An 18372-nucleotide genomic window follows, 5' to 3' on the forward strand; every position below is an offset into this window, starting at 1 on the left:
GCACCCAGCAGGTAGAGGTACTTGAAGCCAAACCAGTTGACCCAAGTTGATCCCATGTCTCAAGGTAAAAGAACAGAGCTGACTTCATCAAGTTGTCACCTAACACCCATACCTGCTCCATGTTATGCATGCGCTCATGCCTTCCACCCCCCTTTCACCACCCCTCTCTCTCACACACAGAGGCACACATGTGTGCACATATGCACCCATGTGCGCCCATATGCTCAGCTCACTGCACAAAGTATGAAAAGCAGAGTTTGGCTCACTTATCCTGCTTTTGTTCCTGGTTTAGAATCCAATGCTTGTTTACCCTGAAGTGTGTTTCTACAGTTGTCATCTGTCATATCCCATGCAGCAATGTCTGCTGAATCTGTTCTATGCTCTCTATACTGCCCACCACCATGAGATGAATTTACCATTCCCTCTATAAGCCAACAGTCTGATTTATGTGGTAATGAAAAGCTGACTGTCACATGACTGCCACACCGCTGTCCACTGTTGTTTAAATTTCCAACTTGCACCTGCTAGGACAATGCTCATCTTTCAGTGCTTGCTTTCTGTCTCTGTGCCATTTGGGGTGAGTGAGTGTTTATCTCATTTGCTTGGTTTTTAAAAGTTGTATTGTTAATTTTCATATTGTTAAGTGTTAAGAGATGATTGGGTAAATGTTAAGTGTCTTTTATGTGTCTTCTCTTTGCAGACTACTCTCTGCTTCTCTGAGCTTCCTAGTTGTGTTCTTATAACTGATTGCCTTCTGTAGCAATTTTACGTTTTTTTAAAGTTTTTTTTTTTGTAAGTATTTATTGATATAGTGAATTGGGGACTACTAACTACTAATTTGTATTACTGTAATACTTCACAACTTACCAGATGCCAAACAATCAACCAACCAATTAAATACTTAGATTTATTATAATTTTTGACACAGAGAAGATATAATGGCAATAAAAAGCCTTGATCTTCTTCAAGAGAATCATAGCTTATTCTGAGTCAGAACTAATAAAGATACAGGGCTGGATTTGTGGTACTAACTATCGGTAGAAATTCAGAGAACTGGCACCTGTGTGGATACAGTTACTGAGAAAAAACTTATGATGTCACAAGGGCTGGCCTTGATTCTAGGGTCAGATACTTTGTGGCCAAGTGGCAAAGAGTAAACACAACGTTTCTGTAAAGTTTCTTTCTATTGAGTGCTTCGAGCACGATATACACTCTGTTATATGGCTAGTTCTTAAGGAGACAGAGCACACAGCTTCCTGGTAAGTCAGTTACATGAAAAGAAAGACCAGAAAGATTTGACTTTGTATGTAAAATATCATTTTTATTTTGTATTTATTACTATTATAGAAAGCATTTTATGTTTTAAGAAGTACTAGGGCAATGTACCTAATGGATGGGTATAATTAATATAAACTCTAATTTATAAACCTTCTCATGTAAGTGTTCATTCATTCATTTGAGAGATATTTCATTTTCTTGTTGAATAAATATATATTGGGTTCTTCTCCATGATAATCATTATGCAGGATCCTGGGCCTAGAAGATGAGTAGGCTATAATCTGTCTGAAGTAAGTCAGAGCCAGTGGCTCTGTGCACATCAGTGCCCTCCGTTCAACATTATTCATGCCATTTCCTACATGAGAAGAGAGTGATGGTGGACCAAGAAGACTGTGGGGCACTGGCTGTGTGGGTAGAAAACATTTCTTTCTCTTTAACTTGTCTTCATCCTTCTCATTCCCTCCTGAATTTTACACAGTGGCTTTAGGAGGACAGAACCAGCAGGTGTCCTCAGGGCACAGCAACTGGGAGACTGTATGGATCTTCCAAGGATGATTCATTGTAGGTAGGATGCTTTTCTGTATGGAGTGTTTGGGCCTAAGTGAGGTGAGAAGATCTGTCCTACAGGAATGCGCTGCAGAGTAGGGGAATCAAGGCTCAAGCATGGTAGGAGAGAGTCTAGGACTTATGCAGAGGCAGCAATTGTGACATGCAGGAGGAGAAAATGAAGCAAATACAAGAGGAATACAGTGAGGAAGATTTCTGTGGCTTTGTTTTTAAGCATTTTTCGGTCATAGGAGGTAATCCCACATATTGAAATGAGAAAATAAGAATGGACTTTGTATGGCGTTAGAACTGAAGTTACCAAAGTAAACTCATGCATGAATTTCACTCTCCATGTATGCATAGAAATAAAGATCTCTCTCTTCCCCATCTCTCCCTCCCCCATGTGTGTATGTATGTGTGTTAGTTCTGCACACTGTGTGCACTGATGTTGCCTAAGTGCAGTGAAAACCAGTTGCGATGAACATAGCAAGTATCCAGAACTTTTGCCTGATTCTTCACAGGCAGGGCTGTTCAGAGATGAGCCTTCACAATCTTGTTCCAGAAAGCAGTATAATATCCAGTGATGAAAGTATGCCAAGCACACAGATTCCATCTGGAAGATGGTCCCATTGGTCAATTCTGGGACAAATTGGGGCATTCAGGTCATCATCAAGAGCAATAAGATTCTTACTTCTTTGGTAAAGCAAGTCAAGACCCACACCAAAGCAAACAAATGAAGAGAAATGAAAAGGGGCGTGTAGGGTCTGGTGAGCTTCTTGCTGTGTTCACCTCATAGTAGGGAATCCTAAAAGCTACGTGAGATACATGTTCAAGAGCAAAGGAAATGCAGCTTTTGCTTAGCAAGACCCACTTATATAGAATTAAGTCAATCCTATGAAAGGAAGACATCAGTCTCTCAAACACAACACAAATGAAGCATTCAGCAATCTCAATGCACCAGTATCTCTCAGCCTTAGGAATCAAATATTTTCATGAGGAAAAACGTCCCTAAGTTCTGGCAAGGCCATACAAAGAAGTTTCTTCCTCTATGCAACCATTCAATGGAGATATCAAAGAGAAATACTGAAGTATTCATTTTAGCAGTATTTGAAATGGGTTAAGCCATGTGTGCATGAAGATGTGCAATGGATTACACAAGCAGCATTTCTACAAGGTGGTTGAAGATGTAAAGATGAGGAGGAAGATTAGACAGAACCTAAAATAGGGAACACTGGATAAACACGTTCTTCAAAACCACCAAGGTCACGGAAGTCAGGAAAGCATGGGGGGTCCAGACACATGGGATGGTATCGGGGTAACATAAAGTGTGGTGAGATTCTGGATTAGAGCCTTCTGCTAGGAATGAAATCTTTGTGAAACTGAGGAAATAAATAAGATTTATAAACTAGATGGGAACACTGTATCAATGTCAATTTCCCTGTGCCAATTGTTGTGTCAGATAATATGGGGCAATACATTTTTATAATACATAATGGCATTGTCTTTGTTTATGAGGTACATACTGTGTGATGGTTGGTCTGGACTGTGAACTTGACAACTTAGAATCACCTAGGAGATACATCTCTAGAATATTGTGAGGGTGTCCCCAGAGAAGATAAATGAAGGAGGGTGACTCAGCCTCAGGATGGGCACTATCAAAGGGTGGCAACAGTATAAAGACTTTTGGAAGTGTGTGTGTGTGTGTGTGTGCGCGCGCACGCGTGTGTGTGGTCACCTTTGCTTCTTCCCAAGAAGATGTGTCTGTCATTGCTGCTGCCACCCTTCACTAACACAGGCTTTCTTTAGCCTTTCACAGAGGACTCAGTACTAGCATCTTCCAGGTTTTCAATGCTCAGTCAGGATATCTGATGCTTCTAGACTCATGAATGGTGAAGCTACAGGGTTTTGCAGACTACCCAGACCTTTGATCTCTCTCTCTCTCTCTCTCTCTCTCTCTTTCTCTCTCTCTCACACACACATATACACGGCTTCTTAACTTTCTTGATGTTGTGATAACCCCAACCTCAAAAGATTTCATTGCTACTTCATAACTGTAATTTTGCTACTATTATGTATCACAATGTAAATATCTGGTATGCATGATATCTGATATATGTTCCTGTGTACATATTTTTTTTTTTGAGTTTTTTCGGGAAAGGGTTTCTCTGTGTAGCTCTGGCAGTCCTGGAACTCACTTTGTAAACCAGGCTGGCCTTGAACTCAGAAATCCACCTGCCTCTGCCTCCCGAGTGCTGGGATTAAAGGCGTGAGCCACAACACCCAGCTCCTGTGTACATATTCTATTGATTCTGCTTCTTAAGAGAACTTTGACCAATCTGTGTAGCATAGTGTTTACACTGTGAGCTATCATTAGTAGCACACTATCAGATGGTTTAGGGAAAACACTTTTTTGTGTGGCACTGCAGTAGCTTAGAGAGGTTTTTCCTTATACAGATATTTGATTTTTAAGGTAACAAGACTGAGAAATACTGGTCCTTTAAGAGGGATTGGTGCTTTTTTTTATTGTTGTTTTGAAAGACTGAAGTCTTACTTTCACAGTACTTGAGTTGGTTTCTATAGAAATGGGTTTTGCTAAGTGAATGTCACACTTCCCATGGCCTTACACATGCATCTCACTTAACATTTAAGTTTTTCTGTGATTAGCTGAACACAATGAGGTGGAGAGACAGAGAGAGAAACAGAGAGAGACAGAGACACACAGACAGAGAGAAACAGAGATACAGAGACACACAGAGATACAGAGACACACAGAGAGACAGAGAGAAACAGAGAGAGAAACAGAGATACAGAGACACACAGAGAGACAGAGACACAGAGAGAGACACATGGAGATACAGAAAGGCAGAGACAGAGATATAGTATGAATTAGAAACATTGTATATGAATAAGTAACATTGTAATATAGTATGAGAAAGAAACATCGAATGATCCTCAAGTCCATCATGTTAAAGTCTTTGCAACCAGCTTATAATATAGCACTGTTCAAATATAGGGGTGAATGTATAAAGTTAGATCGCTGTGCATCCTCCTAAATGCGGTACTGGGCTCCTCTGTGCTCTCCTTTTCTCCTCCCCACCTCTTGCTTGTAGCAATCATGAAGCAAACAATCCTCTTTCATCACATGCCCCATCAAGGACCGACCATGCTGATCCAGGCCCCATACAAAGGGCCAAGCACCTATGAACTGAAACCACGGAACTGTGAGCCCACATTAGCTACGTCTTCTTTGAGGTTGACTTGCAGGAGGTGTTCTTTATAAAACCAGAAACCCAATGAATGCAAATCATCTGTAATCCTGATGGAGAAAGCATTTGTAGAAAACACAGCACTAGGGGATTGCCTGAAACAGCTCTCCGTGAACAGCTGCTTCGGGAACCTTAGATCTGAGGTCTAGGCCTGGTGTTGTACGTTTGCAGCGAAGTGTCCTCAGCTGAAGCACTGTTTCTTCATAGGCAGAGTGGACGTTGAAATCGGTATCTTCCTGCTCTGAAATTCAAGCCTGTGGTTTCACCGTAACCTATTATGGCTCAACCCCAGCTCTGAAGGGTTGTTGTTGTTTGTTGTTGTTTACAAAGTTCTTTGCATCTACCAGCCCCAGGGAATTCTGTGACTAATGTATCCCAGTTTGGCAGCTAGGCCACTGTGTCTCCATTTAATCCACCTCAGGCAGCCAGGATTAGTGTTTCTGATGCACTGAGCTCTGGAAAGGGAGCAGACCCTGGCTTAACAGTTAGAGATAAATCCATGTTCTCTTCTGTCCTGTCTAATTCCAGCAGCAGGAGTTGATGCTCACTTGGGAACTTGCCACCGAGAACATTCCCTTGGAGGGCCTCCAAATGTTAATTCTGGGGATGATGGCAGTTCCAGGCGGGGCTGAGCCAGATGGGCAAGACTGGACATTCACAGGCGTCTCATTGCGCCACACTAAGGCCTGTCTGAATTTTAGAACACACCAAGAAACACTAAGCAAATTCCACAAAAATATGGACCAACCACACATAAAAATAGTCACTGCAATTGACATTTAGCCAATGGAAATTTATGCACCATGGTGGGCTGAAAACCCTCTCTGTTTAATAATAACCAGATACAAGAGAATGAAAACAGGATGCAAGGCTACTGAAAAATAAAGACAGGGACCTGTGTGTTGGATACGTTATGTAGTGTCAGCTTTTAGTACCAAATGCAACAGATTTTATGCATCATTTAATTGAGGTATTTTCTACCAGTTGTTTATTATAACAATCGGTAGTGATATTATATGATTAAAAGGAACACCAACAGTAATTAGGGTCCCTTTGCCCAATTACCAAAGAGCCTGACACATAATTTATGCTCAATAAATACTTGTAGAATGAAGTCGTGAAAGAATACATTCTCCTGTGACTATTATTTTCATGGAGGTAGACTTAGGCAGCTATTTTTAAAAAATGTAAAATTTGGGTTTTCTGTAGAATTCTAAACCAGATGGAGATCAAGTAAGAATTTATTAAACCTAATAATAAAAATTTCAAGTGAAATAAAACATACATTGAGAGATCATTTTATTTCCAGTGAGAATTCTGTTTCTCTTTTTATTTTTTTAGCTCTAAGATAGGAGTGCATGAATGTGTGTGTGCGTGTGTGTATGTGCGTGTATACACATACATGCATGCACACACATACACACATATGCACATATACTCATACACACATGCACTCACACATACACACATGCCACACACTCATGCACACACATACACATACATGTGTGTTTTTGCATATGTGTGTGCATATGTGTGTATGTCTATGTGTGTGCATGTATGTGTGTGCATGTGTGCATGTGTATGTGTGAGTCTTCCTTATTCCTTCATATCCACTCCCCCAATCCAGCAGGTAAGAGTACCATAAGTTGGAATGATGTTCTCTTATGTGCCCACTGAGATTTCTCCACTACAGCTCAATGCTGCTACGGGAATGATGGCTTCCTTATAAAGCTTGGGTAATGAATAGCCCCAGATTTATTTTCACATTTATTTAGGACAATCTCCTCACTGTCACTGTGCCAACCTCACCAGCACAACTTGATGCAGCATATAAAAAGCACAAGCTTTGGAGAAAGAGAAGAAAATGCCTGGCCTGCAATATTTGCTTTGTCACTCATGAGTCTCATGTCTAGGACAGTTTTTGAGCACATCTGAATCTCCTTCTTAAGTCTTGGTGGTTGTCCTAGTGAAAGAAAAGCAGGTATTTGTCATACTAATTATCTGACACTTAGTAGGTCTAAAAGTTAATTGCCATTTAGGTAATTTTCTGTGGGCCTTTTAACTTTCATTCATTTGAATGCTCTTGCTTGTCCCAACTCTTTCCTGGTTTCTCATCACTTCTCACTCTCACCTCCAGCAAATCAAACGCCAGCTCCCTGTGCAGATGAATCATTTCTACAGGTCTGCATCTCTTTGCTGATGATATGAGGAAGGCAAAAATTTCGGATTCTCTGAGTAACCCTACGGTGCCTTCTGCCAGAACAGAAGTCTCCATTTGTTTCCTGACGACATCAGTAATGTCTAATGCTTAAGCTTGCTTTTAATATCAACTTGTCACAAATTAGAATCACCTGAATAGGGAGTCTCACTTGAGAAATGGTCTTAATTACCTTAACTGATGTGGGAAGATCCACCCCAAATGTGAATAGCATGTTCTGCTGGCAGCCCAGATGCAGGGTCATGGCAGCCCAGATGCAGGATCACAGCAGCCCAGATGCAGGGTCACAGTAGCCCAGATGCAGGGTCATGGCAGCCCAGATGCAGGGTCACAGCAGCCAAGATGCAGGGTTACAGTAGCCGAGATGCAGGGTCATGGCAGCCCACATGCAGAGTCACAGTAGCCCAGATGCAGAGTCACAGTAGCCCAGATGCAGGGTCATGGCAGCCCACATGCAGAGTCACAGTAGCCCAGATGCAGGGTCACAGCAGCCCAGATGCAGGGTCACAGTAGCCCAGATGCAGGGTCACAGCAGCCCAGATGCAGAGGCACAGTAGCCCAGATGCAGAGGCACAGTAGCCCAGATGCAGAGTCATGACAGCTCAGATGGAGAGGTCATGCAGCCCAAATGCAGGGGTCATGACAACCAAGATGAAGGGATCGTGGCAGCCCAGATGCAGGAATTTGCCTTTCACTGGCTTGGCCTACCTTGTCATCACCAAGCTACTCCATCCTCTCCTGCTAGGAATGATTCCTTTGCTAGCATAGGAACAGGGATCCACAGGTTTCCATTGTTGACTAAGGAAGAGCAATATCTCTCCAGGAAGTTCCATTAGGACTGCTGAGGCACCCAGCCTCAAGGACTGGCAATGGGCCTCTCTGACTTTTCCCATCTTGCAGAACTCCAGGGACCATTTCAGGACTTTTGTTCCTGCTCGTTCTGATGTGAGGAAGCTGGTATCCAAGCCTTATTATCACAGATGAACTCCAACTTCACCGCCCTGAGAAGTCGTCCCAGCTTTGCTACCTAAATTAGTACCAGCATCATCCCGTTCTGTCTTTTAAATCAGTTTTGTATTCCTAACACATGCACATTTGAGACGATTTTGTTTGTGTAAAATCCGTAACTTCCTAGAATGAGGGGAGTCTGTTTCCTTCATGGAAAGCATCTCCAGCGAGTTCTAGGAATGGCTCAGAAAAATCTCTCAGAAATGGGATGGAATGGAGGACCACTGACGGATACTCTGAGGTCATCGCACAGTTTGATAAGGAAAGGGCTGGGAAACCTCTGTCTCCGGAAGATGCTGAGACGGTTTGTCTCTATCCAGAACCAGAAACAATGGGGTAACAGGTTCAGTTTATTATTGAACATTATGATGCCTCAGTAGGAACTTACAAATTGTTTGTGATCATCCAGAACTGATCATTTTATCACTTTGGTTTATAGGAAAATGGGTAATATTGTGATATGAGGCTCTTACATAGGAAATGTGCAGTTTTAAAAAAAGTACTCTACAGTAATAGCTCCCTCTGAAAAATCACACTTTTAGGAATGGATAGACATAGATTGTGATCCCACTAGAGACACTCAAATATCAGATCTTTCCCTGAAGCATGCTCTCACACTCTACTGTGGCTCCACTCTCCCAGTAAACAGATAGAAACAAAGCCTCCCAAAATGTAGGCTTGAGATACAGAAACTTGAATGATCAATTTGTTCTGCTTATATCTACACTGCCCCCCAAAATAGGTAGGTCTGCTCCAATTTTCTTATTCTTTAAATTGGAATCGTGATAGTACATACATCATAGAACCTGGGGTCTGAGCAACTAATGACATAATAAATAATGTGATTACCATGAAGCCATCGTTAGACAATTATTAACATAAAAATGGGGCTCTGGATACCAAGAACTGAAGAAAGCAGCCCTCACACACTAAAGATTTGTCTTGGTTTCTTTTCTGTTGCTGTAATAAAATACTTTGAGGAAAGAAACATAAGGGGAAAATGATTTATTTTGGCTCACAGTTCAAGATACAGTCCATCATAGTGGGACTGTCAAGACAGCAGAATTGTGAAGCAGCTGGTCACAGTGAATGCACAACAGAAAGCAGAGGGTGATAAATACATCTATTGTGGCTTAAATGAGAAATATCCTGCATAGGATCATTTATTTGAAACGTCTTTCCTTGTTGGTGGCTGTAGGCTTATATTTTTCAAAACCTTACTTTATTAAGTTACTTAAGTGCTTTAATCTCCCTTCTACCCCACCACCCACCAGAGGAAGTGGAAAGGAAAGATTAATTGGGCAAAGGATATTGAGAACCTGTTTAGAAATAGTTCTTTGGAGTGAATAAAATCTTCATTGTCAGGATATTAGCAGCTCAGTTCACACATCAGCAGAAGTAGCTTGATCCACACTCAAACACCATTCTTGAATCAGCAACATCAGTTTGATCTAGAAGAAACTGCAAGGCTCTGCCAAATGGTCTGAGTCTGCAGAAGCTGCCAAAACACCACCAGAAGTTCTTTGGTGGTTTTCCTCTCTATGAAGTCACACACACAAAAAAATGATGACCAACAAAGAGTGGCAAGGTGGACCAATGCCACACAGCATCATCTACTGTCTGTTGGGTTATATTTATACCCTTTCTCAAAATCACGTCTTCTTTCAAGCATCTACTCTAACAAAATATCACGTGCCCCCTTTCCAGACTGCTTATTGAAAAACACATGTCTGTTCTCAGCAAAACATCCCCCACATATCTGCTTCAGCAAAAACATCCTCTCATAAGACAGTTTCCAGAAAAACATCAGGCCAATTGGCAGAGCCTTGTAGTTTCTTCTAGATCCAACTGCCTTTGCTGATTCAAGAATGGTGTTTGAGAGTGGATCAAGCTACCCCTGCTGACACAACTGAATTGCAGAAGAAACCAGAAGTTTCCATTTCAGATGGAGCTGTTTGTGGAGGATATGGAACCTTTAAGAGGTAGAGTTTTGTTGAGGAAGTATGCCACTGGGTATAGGTTTTGAATTTTGCAGTCTCGTTCTACTTCATGTTTTTTTCTGCTTCCTGCATGTATATGAAAATGAAATTACTCAGATTTCTGCTCCTGTTGCCATGCCTTCTCTGCCACAATTGAACTCATCTCTCTGGAACCATAGCCTAAATAAACTGTTTCTTATTTAAATTGTATTCATCAGAGTGTTTTCACAGCAGCAGAAAAGCAACTAAAAGAGCATCTATCCTAGTTCTGTTTTCTACTCATATACACACCAGGATACTTTCCCCAGGGAACGGTTATACCCATGATGGGCAAATCTCAGATCAATCAATGTAATCAAAATAATCCCTCACGGATATGCTAAAAGGACAACCTCATCTGCACAGTCCCTCATACAGACTTCCTTCCCTAATGATTCTAACTTCTGCCAAATTAACAACAGTAACCATTCCAGTGTTTTTCTCTAATATGACTTAAAGAAATAAAGAAATAAATTTCCTTTAAGCAGTTAACATTTAACCACTTTAAGTCCTTTAAGCATTTAATATTAAGGCTCACAGAACACTTGGCATTTCTATGGCTTATTCAGTATTTCTGATCTCCTCTTCTAAAATGATTCCTAAGCCTTGGATGCAGGAGTTGAATTGTAGATCTATCCCTTGGGACTGGTGCCTTAGGGTTGGATTGCAGTGAAGAGATAGCATGACCACAGCAATTCTTATAGAGGAAAAAAATTCACTGGGGCTGGCTTACAGTTTCAGAGGTTTAGTCCATTATCATCATGGCAGGAAGCATGGCAGCATCCAGGCAGACATGGTGCTAGAGATGAAGCTGAGAGTTCTACATATTGATCCACAGGAAGCAAGGGGAGACTGTGTCACACTGAGCATAGCTTGAGCATAGAGGACCTTAAAGCCCACCCCCACCCCCACCTCCAGTGACACACTTCTGCTAACAATGCCACACCAGCTCCAACAAGGCCATACCTTCTAATAGTGCCACTCCCTATGGCCAAGCATTCAAACATATGAGTCTATGGGGACCATCACAACGGGGCTTCATAACTCTGTATTTTGTTTGGTTGTAGTTTTCTGTAATGGTCCCATCTGCTGCAAAGTGGTTTGTGATAAAGATCAAGGACTAAATTGTAGATATAAGGACAAATATTTAGATACAGTTAAGGATTATGATGGTTTAGTGAAGTGCAGTTTTCCAAGACCCACAACTTCACTGGCCCTAAGGTTGTGTCTTTTAGGAATATCAGAAGTTACACCTATAAAGTCTCACCAACATGACTGCCTAGACATGAACCAAAGAAGGACGCCAACAAGAACAAGCATGCCAAAGAGGACGGGGGAGGGGGGAATCCATGAGGTCTTAACCTTACACAAGGAACTGTAGGCAACTGAGGGATTCTGGGAATGGAATAAAGAGTTTCCTAGAGAGGAACACACCAATTGACTACTCAGTACCAAGGATAGCCCTGAGAATAAATATACAAGTAACATTATATAGACTGAGCAGGTTTTACTTAGGGTTGTATTTAGAAATAATCTATCTATCATGTATCTATGTATCTATGCATCTATCTATGTATGTATCTCTCTACCTATGTATCTATCTATGTATCTATCTATATATCTGTGTATTTATCTATGTATGTACGTATGTATGTATGTATGTATGTATGTATCTACAATTAATGAAAAAAGAGGCAATGGATTTGAAAGAGAGTAAGAACAGTTATACGGAAGGGCTTGGATTCATGAATGGGGAGAAATAGAGTAATAATACTATAATCTCAAAAAAAGAAGTAATTAAAATACATTAAAGATGCTATAAGTCTGTGGATGTGCACATAGCTTTCCAATATACAGGTATGAATGATGCTACATCTCAATTCTATTTTTGAATCTAAGACATCATTATTCTCATAGCTTTTGTTATATGCAGCTACCTGACATTGTCCTGTTTCTGAATGAGTCTTGCAGATTTTCTTTGTGATACAATGATTATGTTTCCTCCGTTACTTCAGTTTAGATGTTAGGACAGTTTGCATAAGCTTCCTAATAAAACAACTGTTGTTGTCTCTTAAGTTGTATGAGAGGAGTGCTCTCAGGTCTTGCTTAGGGAATGGTCAGGTCAGATGTGAGGTGAACTCCTGTGGAAGCCCCACACATGGAGATGTTGAGAACTCATGTCCCTTCCTTACGCCTTAGCCATTTTATAGCTTGACTCGTCTTTCCTTTAGTTATGATCTCTATCAGGTGTGTGCTGACCTCACCCAATAAGCACAATTATTAGTGCTGCTATTGGTGGAGCACTGGATTTTGTTTGGAGGAATAAATAAATGGATTAATTCATTTGTGTGTGTGCTTATACACACACACATACACACACATATATGATAAACATACATATGCAAATCTTACTATTTAACTGAAAGTTTTCAGTGTAGAAATAAGAAATATAACATAGCTTGGCAGGTGGCATAGCCCCTCATCCTTGGCTATGCAGGAGGCTCATGCACAGTGTGCCTTGACCCTAGAAACTCCAGATCGTGTAGACATGTGTGAACAAGTGCACATTTGAAGTTGGGACTTCCAAAAGAGTAAGTGGATCCATGAGCATGCCTCTGAAATAATCTCATCTTAACTACTGGAGGTAGAAATTCCTCAGCAATGATTTTTCCTCCTCTAGATAAATCTTATAGCTGTACAGGAAGTGTCCCAGCTGAGCTCTGCAGTCGCCATGCACGTGTGGTGAAAGAGAGAGGGGGGCAGGAGTGAGTGATTAAGAAGCTGATATCAGTCCAACGGAAACCATTTCTTATTTCTTGACTATCCTGGCTGCTCACAGTAAAACATGCTTTCCTAAATTGCACATCAGTTGTGTGCAGAGTGTGGGGGGGTGGAAGGCCTAAGCTGCGCTTCTTTCTTTCTTTTGCTTTCTTTCTTTTCTTTCTTTATTTTTTCTAGTAGAAAACTAGGAAATGAGTCATAAAACATTAATACCGCCTTAAAATAACCTAGGGGAGGGTGATCCCAAGATGAACCTTAGTACAGCACTGGGGGGAGGCTACACCTCCAGAGGAGAAATTTCATTAGTGAGGACTTGCCCTTTCCCATAGAGAGTTCCGGGTTGCCTTCTTGAGGCTGGGAGGGCTGGGTGGTGCTGACTGGGGATCTTGGCTGCTTTAGACATCTCTGCAGCTCTTCGCAGAACTGGAAAGAAGTGAAGAAGGAAGGAAGGAAGGTCCCTACTCTACACAGAAGCATTCTGACACATCAGTTGGGGCCGTTCCCAGGTCCCTGAAACCTCCCCTGATTTAGGAGTTCATTAATTCAGACACGTGGAAACGTAGGTGGAGGCAGGTAGAAGGGATGAACAGTGTTTAAATACTAGCAAGGCCTCTGCCGTCAGATAGACCAGGATTATGATATCGTCTTTATTAACCTTGACCATGAACATTTATTTATCAACTCCAAGGCCGCCTCCTTGTCTGCAAAACTAGGATGAAGACCATCTGATTCTAACGTCATTTTCAGAATTAAATGAGATGAGTACACAGTAACCCATGACTAAATATAAAGTCTTCTTCTCTATTCTTAAATTACTTTAAATTCTCATCTCACCAACTGTAAAAATAAATAAATAAACAAACAAACAAAAAACAAAAAAAGAACAACTCTAGTTTTCTGTTGGATTCATATCCTCCAGTTATTTCTGAGACGATCGATAGAAATACTTTCACGTTCCTCCTGTTAACCCTGGTTGTCATCCCACTGAGTGATTTCTGCTCCAGAAAACTGGTCTAACCTCATGATATGAGACAGTAATGTGCTGGCCTGGAATTAGAATGAAGCCACAGCTGGCTTATACATTTCCTCTAGAAGGAGCTTCTACGTGAGGAGAAGGCCTTTGAGTAAACTAGAAAACAGTGTTTTCCAGGGAGACTTGGCCCCTTACCAAGACCCATGGCTTGTTGAGAGTAACAGCACAAGCTAGATTTCATTTTTAGCCTTCTCTTTCAGCTGCGTGCTTTGAACAGTAAAAACAGCACAACTCCGGACAATATTTCAGACATTCCCTGAACATATACAACAAAAGACACCCTACAGCAACTATAGCATGAACAAACCAGAATTTCTTTCCAGCTCATATGCAAGAAGATACGCTTTCTGGTTTTGATCTGACCACAGGTCAGATCTGACCCTAGGTCTTTCTGTCCCACAATCTGACGTGTCTGTGTTTTAGTCTGGTTCTCTGCGGCTGGGATTAATAACATGCCCAAAAGCTATTTGGGGGAAGGAAGCGCTTATTTCGGTTTTGACATTACACATTATGACCAAGAGAAGCCAAGGCAAGAACTCAAGGAAGGCACTGAAGCAAAGACTACAGAGAAACAGTGCTGGCTTGCTCAGATACCTTAGACAGGACAGGCTTTCCTGCCCAGGAAATGTACCATTCATAGAGGGCTGGGTCCTCCTTCACCAATCAGTAGTCAAGACAATGTCACATGGACAAGCCCACATGCCAATCAGATGGAGACAACTCCTCACCTGAGATTCCTCTTGCAGGGACTCTCGCTTGTGTTAGCAAGCACAGTTAGGTCTCCACAGTTGTCCAGACTGGCCTGGAACTCCTGCCTCAGCCACCCAAGTGGCTGGATTAGAGGAGTGTTCCGCCACACCACGCAACACTATTATTTTGTCTTTCTTACTTACTATGAACACTTCCTGTGACAGCTGTCGAGTTGACGCCATCTTGGCTGAAGCGCTAAGTAGTGGGAAGCAGAAAGGGATGAAGATAAACATGCTCCCTCTGCACACAGGGACGGTGTTACTTAAGTTTAGCTGACCACACTTTCCTGGGAAAGAAACTGAGAAATGTTCACTTTTCAGCTAGACACATGAGGAGCGGAGGACATGGACGCTCAGCTAAGAAGTTAGCATTTTCTCAAAAGGCTCTTCTCGTGCTCGGTGTTACTGTGTTCTAAGCATGTACCCAGTAAACTTCCTTCCCTTAACTACCTCCCCCTTTGACTGAGAGCCTGACTTAATAAAGTTCAAGAGAATGCAGACAAGGATGCAGAGGCCAGACTGTCGTGCCCGGGAGGTGTTAGGGAAGGACACCGCAGCTCATTGTCACACTGCCTGCTCTCTAATCGCTGGATGTATGATCATTCCTAGCTGTAAGACCTTTGGGACCTTTTCTCCTAACCTATCAGAGGTCTTTTTCTCTAGTCTGGAACATGATAGGCCTGTCATAAGCACTGAATGAGATCATAGGCATACACTCTATTGTGTGCATGATGGGTGTATTCTTGCAAATGGCTGCACTATACCAGCGCACACAGGATCTGAGACACTCCTGGCCTTTAGTCTCTTGTAGGTATCCTTCATAAGAGTAATGTCTTGTCCTCACTCTGTAATGACATCTATGGGGTCTTGCCTAATGTCAAAGGTCAACCAATTCTTACCTTCACAGTTGGCTTGCTCTGCTGCATTTGAGAGCTGTGACTATAATTTTTATTCTTGCTGTCAACATGGAAATTTCATTTGCTTACATTGCTCACTGCCAGTCATCAAAACTGCTTGCCAGAAACAAATGGCAGAAGTAAAATCCACACAGGAGTAAGGACTGGAGAAGGGCTCCGCTGTGAACGGCACCTGATTTCCAAGCTCACCTGCTCTGTGAGCTGCCGGGGCTCACACATCTTGCCGGGGCTCACACATCTACCCACACGGTTTTATGGAACCTAGAGAGGATGGGCAAATAGAAGTGCTTCCATTTTTTTTTAAATTTTGAGGAAGCAGAGAAAAACATATTGAGTTATTACTATGGTAGATGAAGCATGCACAATAAATATAATTTATATAAACGATTCCTATATGATAAGCCAATATATACAAATGCTACCAATTCACTGAAAACTTTCAGGATAGAAATAAAAATAATATAGCTTGGCAGATAGCACAGGCTACCCCACACTCCCACCTTGGAGGCTGGTATAGGAGTGTGCCTGGATCCTAGTAGCTCCAGACCATCTGGGTAACAGCTCCAACAGTGTCTCAGAAATGCGAATATAAAGCGTGCTACCCATATCTGCCAACAGTGGTCCTTGTGGTGCTTCCAAGCTCTTAGTCTCACTTGACGGACCTTGCTTCCCTCTCTGCAGGCTCTTAAGCAGAGTAGGCTCCACTCCTGGTGTGAATGTGTCTGCCCCCACACTCTGGATTCTCACTCCAGACCCTCACCTGTCTCTGCCCTCAGCATGTGAGATCGGTGGTTTTTCCCTCTGGCTCTGTCTTCCTATCTAAGCATGACAGATAGAGGGGGGGGGAGAGAGAGAGAGAGAGAGAGAGAGAGAGAGAGAGAGAGAGAGAGAGAGAGAGAAAGAGTTCTTTGCTCATCCTGGAGTGCAGCCTGAACTGTGTTGTTCTGACAAGACAATCACAAAGTTTAGAGCACGTTGCTTGGGAATCGCTTTTGCTCTAACCTAAGTAATACCATGTGTGGGCTCCAAACCCCAGACCAACTCCTCTTTAGAAAAAGCATAGCTCCAGCTTCACATCTGCAAGAAGATAACAGCCAAGACCTGCATAGTCAGCTGCAGTAGTCATGAAAACACTCACGTCTTAACCTACAGCTTGAGCACACTCGTGATGTCACAGGATTTTTTTTTCCACCTCAAATCAAAGTATGGATAGGAACTGGGTTTACACTAGTAATAGCCAAATTTCTGGTTAGTAACATCAATCCTCTTGCTCTTAAAGGCGTCTCCAAGGTTTTGATATAAAAAAAGAACTGGAAATTATCAATCACTAGCGAATTAGATTCCTTTTGCTTAGATAGAATATACAAATTCATTCCCAGGATACTAAGGTCACACAGAAAGACCTTGCCAATGTTTGCCTTCATGATAAATATTAAAACAGTCATTCTTGTTTCTACTTGCTTTGCTCTAAAAGTGGATGTCCAGTGACTTTAAGTCAAGGACTTCTGGAACTACAGATGAGGATATTGGGTAAAATCGGGAGTATATAAAAGAAAAGACCTACTTTAACCACAAAAGACCGCCTACATGGTACTTCCTTGCATTCAGGGCAAAGAGAGAAACTGTGTTTCAAGCATGAGGTCCAGCACACAGGCGTGTTGGGAGAGCAGAGCTTTTGTGTCAGCATTGTCTGTGAGGTATTTGCCAATGGGACCTTCTGGGAAGACCCTGGGAGGCATGGGGATAGATAAGTCTTAAGAGCAGGCTGAGAGAAGTGATACCCACACGTCCCAGAAACTTATTTCTTCTAAGGACTGAGGAATTAAAAGGCAACCTTGGGCAATTGTAAGAGGAGCTGGGCTGAAGGGAGGATCTTCCCGGAAGGAATCCTAGTTAGATATTAGGATGTCCTTGGACGTTGGGCTTGCTTCCTGAAGTATTTTTTTTTTATTAGATGTTACAGGGTGATTCACCATTTCCAGCCGGCAGGATAAAGGTCAGAGGAGCAACCAAGAGCTGCATGGGACCTTTAGAAATATCTTCAGTGAAAATGGTTTTTTGACTTTTGTCAATTACAGAGATGTGTATCACTGTCTTAGGGGTTGCTGTTGGGAAGAGATGCGATGGCCATGGAAACTGTTCTAAAGGAAGACATTTGATTGGAGATGACTTACAGTTCAGAGGTTTACTCCATTGTCTTTAAGGCAGAAAGCATGATGGTATGCAGGCAGACATGGTGCTGGACAGGTAATGGAGAGTTCTACATCCAGGTCAGGAAGAAGAGAGCCACTGGGGCTGGCTTGGACCTATGAAACACCAAAGCCCAACCCCCACTGACACACTTCTTCCAATAAAGCCACATTTACTCCAACAAAGCCACATCTCCTAAAGCTACTCTGTAAGCTTTCAAATATGAGTCTGTGGGGGCCATCTTATTCAAACTGTCACACCCACTAAATATTAAAATGTCTTTTTAAGTTTTTAAATATATACACTTAAATATTTATTTGTGTGTGTGTGTGTGTTGTGATGTATATGTGTGTGTGGTGTGCATGTGT

Source organism: Mus caroli, chromosome 3, assembly GCF_900094665.2.
Source record: "Mus caroli chromosome 3, CAROLI_EIJ_v1.1, whole genome shotgun sequence".
NCBI classification, from domain to species: Eukaryota; Metazoa; Chordata; class Mammalia; order Rodentia; family Muridae; genus Mus; species Mus caroli.